The following is a 7,457-nucleotide window of genomic DNA, read 5'->3' as shown; positions in this document are numbered from 1 at the left end:
CAAAAAAAAAAAAAAAAAAAAAAAGGAAATGTTTCAACTATTCCTAAAGAAAGTCCTCCGAGGTGCATTTTGGATAAGTGATCTGATTACAGCTATGAACCCATGGGTGAGGGGAAGATGACATTTTATTGTAACAATGTGTGGCCACAGTACCTGTTAGGATCTCCGCAAGGGGTTTAGGCAGGGTTATCTTGGGACCCTGTGCACCATGTACTGCCACCCTTGCTGTGCTAATTACTTCATTTATGATCCCCTTATGGTCTCCGGTGTCGTTGGTATATGTAAAACCTCAAGACCAAACTGGAGGGTTTACTTAGGATTTTCTGTTTGTCCTTTGCGTTTTCCGTTTCATTTTGTTTGGTACTATTTCTCCATTTACAGCCAAATCAGTTTTGTGATACTTAAAACTTTTGCTGATGTCAAATGGAGGAAAGGAACAGAAAAAGACAAAACCAAAACCTGTCTGTTCTTGTCCAAGAGAGGGACATTCACAGGAAGAAGAGAAAGGTTCTACTTGGTTCCTAGCATCACCAAAAGCTACAAATAGAAATAGAAGTGTCTTTTCCATTAATATTAGTAAAAAGGGTTTAGCCGTCTAGACAGGTGACCTTGATTTGTCCCATTTGCCAGAAACCCAATCTGAATCTAACCTCTTCTGTAACTGATGGGTTTTACACTGTTGGACCTGATTCATGGGTGAAATTTCAGAATGGTAACCATGAGGTCCCTGTGTTTGTGTACTTGTACATGTGTTATAGATGTGTGGCATTGCCAAAATTAATTTTTAAAAGAGCTCTATTTAATTGGCTTAAAGGAAATTAAGCACTTATATAAATACTCAAAAATAAAAGAAACTGGCTAGAATGAATTTTGGGTTCACATGATCTAGGAAATATTCAGTATTGAATTAATATCTGGTATTAATTAGCTTGAGCTTGTTGGTTTGATTAATACATACCTGAATTTAGAGTCATCAACATTAAGTATAATACTTTTATTGTACTTAGGTTTAGTAGAAATGAAGTAAGACCTTATGATTCCTGTTACAAAGTTTGTCAGCAAGAAAAACAATATGACAAAGATTTTAAGTAAATAAAATAGAGGTAAATGAGGTAAGACTTTAAGGTAGACTCTATAGGATTAATTATGTTTTGGGAATGTCTATCTAAAATAGTCTCTACAGAGTTTCAAAACTTGAAACTAAACTAAGTTAAATGAAGAGAATTCATTGACTGGGTTGTTTTGGATAGGATAAAACATTAGAACATTAACTTCTGGGCAGGTCTAAATGTACCTACTTTCGCCCTCTTAGGAGAGGAAGACTAAAGCAAAAGTTTGTCAATCAGGAAATTCTGGTATGACAAAGTTTACAATTACTTACTTTTTGGTTTTCTCTAAAGATTAAGGTTTTAAGGTTAAGAATTGTGAAGGAAACACTTCAGTATGCAAAGATATGGGATGTGTGTTTTCAGCAAAGAAGGTATGAGGAATGAAAATGCATTTTGTTAAAGGGAAAAGGGTGGTTTTGTCCTAGAGCTGGTTGTTTCTGAATGGAAAAGAAAATGAGGAACAGATTAACACTGGATACAGAAAGTTGTGGAAGGTTTGTGGAGGAGGAACACTGAAAGATTTTGTGCATAGTCAGGACTGGCTAACATAAGACTGAACCTAATTAAGAAAATGAATCTTAAAGGTAAGGTGGTACAAAACCTGAATTTGGTTCTCTAAGAGGACAAAGTTTTCTTAAAATATTGAACTGCTTTTTTTAAAAATTTTATTTATTTTTTTATAAGCAGGTTCTTATTAGTTATCTATCTTATACACATCAGTGTATACATGTCAATCCCAGCCTCCCAATTCATCCCACCACCACCCCACCCCCAGCCGCTTTCCCCCCTAGGTATCCATATGTTTGTTCTCTACATCTGTGTCTCAACTTCTGCCCTGCAAACCGGTTCATCTGTACCATTTTTCCAGGTTCCACATACATGCGTTAACATACGATATTTGTTTTTCTCTTTCTGACTTACTTCACTCTGTATGACAGTCTCTAGATCCATCCACGTCTCAACAAATGACTCAGTTTCGTTCCTTTTTATGGCTGAGTAATATTCCATTGTATATATGTACCACATCTTTTTTTTTTTTTTAAGAAGATGTTGGGGGTAGGAGTTTATTAATTAATTTATTTATTTTTGCTGTGTTGCGTTTTTGTTTTTGTGTGAGGGCTTTCTCTAGTTGTGGCAAGCGGGGGCCACTTTTCATCGCGATGCACGGGTCTCTCACTATGGTGGCCTCTCTTGTTGAGGAGCACAGGCTCCAGATGCACAGGCTCAGTAGTTGTGGCTCACGGGCCTAGTTGCTCCGTGGCATGTGGGGTCTTCCCAGACCAGGGCTCGAACCCGTGTCCCCTGCATTGGCAGGCAGATTCTCAACCACTGCACCACCAGAGAAGCCCATGTACCACATCTTCTTTATCCATTCGTCTGTCGATGGGCATGTAGGTTGCTTCCATGACCTGGCTATTGTAAATAGGGCTGCAATGAACATTGGGGTGCATGTGTCTTTTTGAATTATGGTTTTCTCTGGGTATATGCCCAGTAGTGGGATTGCTGGGTCATATGGTAATTCTATTTTTAGTTTTTTAAGGAACCTCCATACTGTTCTCCATAGTAGCTATATCAATTTACATTCCCACCAACAGTGCAAGAGGGTCCCCTTTTCTCCACACCCTCTCCAGCATTTTTTGTGGGTAGATTTTCTGATGATGCCCATTCTAACTGGTGTGGGGTGATACCTCATTGTACTTTTGATTTGCATTTCTCTAATTATTATTGATGTTGAGCAGCTTTTCATGTGCTTCTTGGCCATCTGTATGTCTTCTTTGGAGAAATGTCTACTTAGGTCTTCTGCCCATTTTTGGATTGGGTTGTTTGTTTCTTTAATATTGAGCTGCATGAGCTGTTTATATATTTTGGAGATTAATCCTTTGTCCGTTGATTCGTTTGCAAATATTTTCTCCCATTCTGAGGGTTGTCTTTTCATCTTGTTTATATAGAAACTTTATTGATTTTATTGATTTGAGTCCTCTCCCTCTTTTTCTTGATGAGTCTGGCTAATGGTTTATCAGTTTTTTTTATCTTCTCAAAGAATCAGCTTTTAGTTTTATTGATCTTTGCTATTGTTTTCTTTATTTCTATTTCATTTATTTCTGCTCTGATCTCTTTCCTTCTGCTAACTTTGGGTTTTGTTTGTTCTTCTTTCACTAGTTCCTTTAGGTGTAAGGTTAGATTGTTTATTTGAGATTTTTCTTGTTTCTTGAGGTAAGCTCGTATAGCTATAAACTTCCCTCTTAGAACTGCTTTTGCTGTATCCCATAGGTTTTGGATCGTCGTGTTTTCATTGTCATTTGTCTCTAGGTATTTTTTGATTTCCTCTTTGATTTCTTCAGGGATCTCTTCGTTATTTAGTAATGTATTGTTTAGCCTCCATGTGTTTGTGTTTTTTATGTTTTTTTCCCTCCTGGGTCATCTTCACTATCATTATTCTGAATTCTTTTTCTGGAAGGTTGCCTATCTCCACTTCATTTAGTTGTTTTTCTGGGGTTTTATCTTGTTCCTTCATCTGGTACAGAGCCCTCTGCCTTTTCATCTTGTCTATCTTTTTGGGAATGTGGTTTTTGTTCCACAGGATGCAGGATTATAGTTCTTGCTTCTGCTGTCTGCCCCCTTGAACTGCTTTTTGTAATAGATTGTGAGTTTCTTTAAATGATCTGTATTTACCATTGAGATCTTTTATTATCACTGGTTAAGTGAATGAGTATTGTTTCACAGTGACCTGTGATTCTGTTTGACCAAGTGTTTTAAAGATTTTTTACATTTTTGACAGACTATCCAAAGATCAAATTCTAAATGGAGTTCATTTGACCTCTAGCTAACCTTGAGGTTTTCCATGGGGTCCCTGGAACACCTCAAATTATTTGTTTCTCTCCATTTCAGAGAGAGGAATATTAAACTAACTAGGCTTATTTGGTATTGTAAATTACATGGGAAGCATTGTCAAATAAGTGGTGATACAATCTAAGAAGTTTTATCTTATGGGTAAACATTATTAATACACACATTCTAGAAACTATATGGAGCTCCTACAATTCTGGTATATCCTAGTAAATGATATTGGTCATAATTTTAGTAATTATCTTAAATTGTTGTACGTCACAGCAGTAACCAAGTTTCTTTTCAATTGCACTGTAGTCCCAGTTTGCCTTTTGCCAAAGCAAAAAGGCATCCTTTCAGTGGTTAGAGATGATCAATTGGTATCTATGGTTTTACAGTGGCTTTTGAATACCTCTACAGCTATCTTGTGAGGAAGCAGGGAAGAATGATGAAGTCCTTTATGTGCAAGCATTTGTGTTATTACATCATGGAAGATAAGAAGGGAAGGGAATAAGAGTGAGGATATGTTGCTTCAGACCTTAACTCCTCCGGCTCAGCTAGCTGTCCCATCTACTCTGGCCATTATGCCAGTATATTCACCCTTTCCACCACCTTCCATGCCTGTCTAGCCCCAATTCCTGACACTGGGGCTCAGGACTGCCCCTCCTTCTAGGGATCAATTAGAAAAGCCTGTGTTAGCTTCTGGGGTTCAAGGACTTGGTCCCATGATCACCATCTAAGACCCAACAGTGTATCCAATTTGGGCCAGAAGCCACTCCCAGGGCGGGGAGCTTTCCATTGCTGTTTTCTCATCTAGGGGGCTAAATGCAAACAACCAGCCAGCTGGGTTTCTCATCCTTCTTTAACTGGAAGGATCACGACCCTCCTTTATAGGGAGGATCCTCTACACCTGAAGCCCACTTGACAGGATCCACAGCTGAACCAAATTAGGACCACAATGAGGGAGGAATGCCCTTATTAGAGCACTACTAATTAGTATATCTCGGCAGGGCTTTGAAAAGGGGAACCAAAGCAAAAGAGTTTGAATAAAATTAAAGAAATCCAGCAAAACAAATGAAGACCTCTCTGAATTTTTGGAAAGGATTTATTAAGCCTATAGACGTCATCCTAATGCAGATCCCAAGGCCCCTGAAAATATTAAAATGATAAATTTGACCTCTTTTGGAGGGGAAGGAGGGGGCAAAGTGCTTCAGATATCAGGAGAAAGTTGCAAAAACTAGGTGGTGCATTTGGAATGAACCCTTCTCAATTGGTAGATGCTGCTTTTAAAGTGTTCAACAGGGAACAACAGAGAAAAGATGATGCAAAATGAAACGCCACTTTTTTGACACCAGTGTTGGATTCCTAGAAGGCGAGTAACTGAAGAGAAAAGCCATCAGTATGGGGGAGAAACAGTGCACTTACTGTAAGGAGGAACGACTGTCCAAGGCTAAAACATAAGAAAAACAAAAGATGAGAGTCTCTAACAGGGTAGAAAGAGAGGAACACTGATGAACGAAGAGGCCCAGGGGCTCCCTTGGACTTGAGGCACTTTATTCCCCACAGGAGCTCCCGGTAAAATTGACAGTGGGGAATGGAGCCGATTAACTTTCTGATAGATTTCACCCTGAAGTCTTTCACCAGAACAGCTTGACCTCAGAGTCCCACTCTGAGGTAAGCTTGACCCACTTAAGCCTACAGATGGGGCTCCTGAGAACCCCGGAAAAAGAGACAGAGCTCTCCCCAACCCACCACAGGTCTATGAAAAGGTAAAACCAGGAGTGTGTGCTAATGGCACCCCACGGAAGGCCAAAAGCACATGACCAATATGAATCCTATTAAAAAGGGATGCTGGGACACCTAATCTATCCTCTGAGGCAAGAGGATCACTTCTCTCACAGATGGACCAGTCAAAATACCAGCCAGTGTATTCAGAAAAGGACGAAGAGAGGGCCAAAGAGTGGGGTTTCACTTGGGTCACACCTGGCTGGAAATGGAGTGCACAGTTTTTTTGTTTCCTGAGGCACTCTTATGCTGCAGCACATTCATAATAGTGCCCATTATAGGAGAGATGCCACCTTACAAAGGGTTCAAATATATATATATAATAGGGCCTAACAAAAGACCATCCAGCAAGTCACTCAGAATTGCATGATTTGTGCTAAAAATAATCCAAATACTGCTGTCAGACCTCCCCAGATGGGGACTCAACATAGAGGAATCTGCCCCACCGAGGACTGGAAAACGGACTTTACTCAAATGCCTTGAGCTGCAGGAAGTTTCAGATAACATGCTAGTGTGTGTGGACACGTTTTCAGGACGGGTGGAAGCATACCACCTGGACAGAAAGGCTCTGAAGTGGTTAAAGCCCTCCTTAGGGGAATTATCCCCTGATTTGGATTACAGCATTGCTTTCATCCTAGAGACCACAGTCATCAGGAAAAACCAAGAAAATGAATCACACATTAAAAAGGAACATCATTAAAATATGTCAGAAGACTAATTTAACTTGGGATAAGGCCTTGCCAGTTATCCTGCTATGGATCAGTGGCTCCCAGAAACAGTCTTAAATTAAGCCCCTTTGAAATACTGTATGGTAGGCCATTTGAGGTGCCTGCCTGGACAGGAGAATCTATAAATGCTTTAAAATACCTAGCAGCTGCCAACTACGTTAAAACTTTGGGCATTATACTAACCTCTGTTCATGACTTGACCTCCAACAGGCCTGCCTGTCCAACTGAAGTAGATGGTAATTTCATTATAGCTGGAGAAACTTCAACCAATTTGTTTAATTTTGTCCAAATAAATAGCACAGGAATTCAGTATATGTACTGGGAACCAGAACCAAAACCCCAAGTTCAATTACAAATTAGACAACAAAGTGCTAAGGAGTTTCATCAGGTTCAAATAATTGTAGATAAAAAAGGACTGACTAAAGATTCTAAGGAATAGTCATTGCCTCTGCTCAGCAGTAGGTAGCCAGAGCGATCTTCATCCGTTTTGCCACAAGATTGTGGAACGGACATTGACAGTAGGGAATTGTAATAGGGAATAACCTTTGTATTTGATTATTAATACAAGTTAATCACTAAAGGGATGTTGCCTATAAGCTTAAATTTTACATAATGGTCCATCTCTGGGAACCCTGCCTCCCAGGTAATGAGCTTAAGCTGAAATACCTTTGTTTAGCTCATAGGTAACATCCTGACCAGGCCCACATGTGAATGACTGCAAGAAGGAAGAAATTAACATATACCCTCTGGAGGCTGACTGGAACCAGGAAGTGTTTGGCTTTACTCCCTCCCCTTTTAGCATAAAAGAAGCCTGAAATAACTCAGGCAAGATGGTTCTTTGGGACGTGAGTCCACGTCTTCTTGGTCTGCTGGCTTTGTGAATAAAGTCACTATTCCTTGCCCCAGCAACTCCTCTCTCCATTTATTGGCCTGTCCTGCAGCAAGCAGCAGGAGCTTGGACTCAGCAACAGTGATAGCTATAACCACCCCTTCATCTTTCAAGTCTTTG

The sequence above is a fragment of the Lipotes vexillifer genome, unplaced genomic scaffold (genome assembly GCF_000442215.2).
Source record: "Lipotes vexillifer unplaced genomic scaffold, Lipotes_vexillifer_v1.1 scaffold84, whole genome shotgun sequence".
NCBI classification, from domain to species: domain Eukaryota; kingdom Metazoa; phylum Chordata; class Mammalia; order Artiodactyla; family Lipotidae; genus Lipotes; species Lipotes vexillifer.
The sequence above is the reverse complement of the archived record's forward strand: the minus strand, read 5'-3'. Positions refer to the sequence as shown.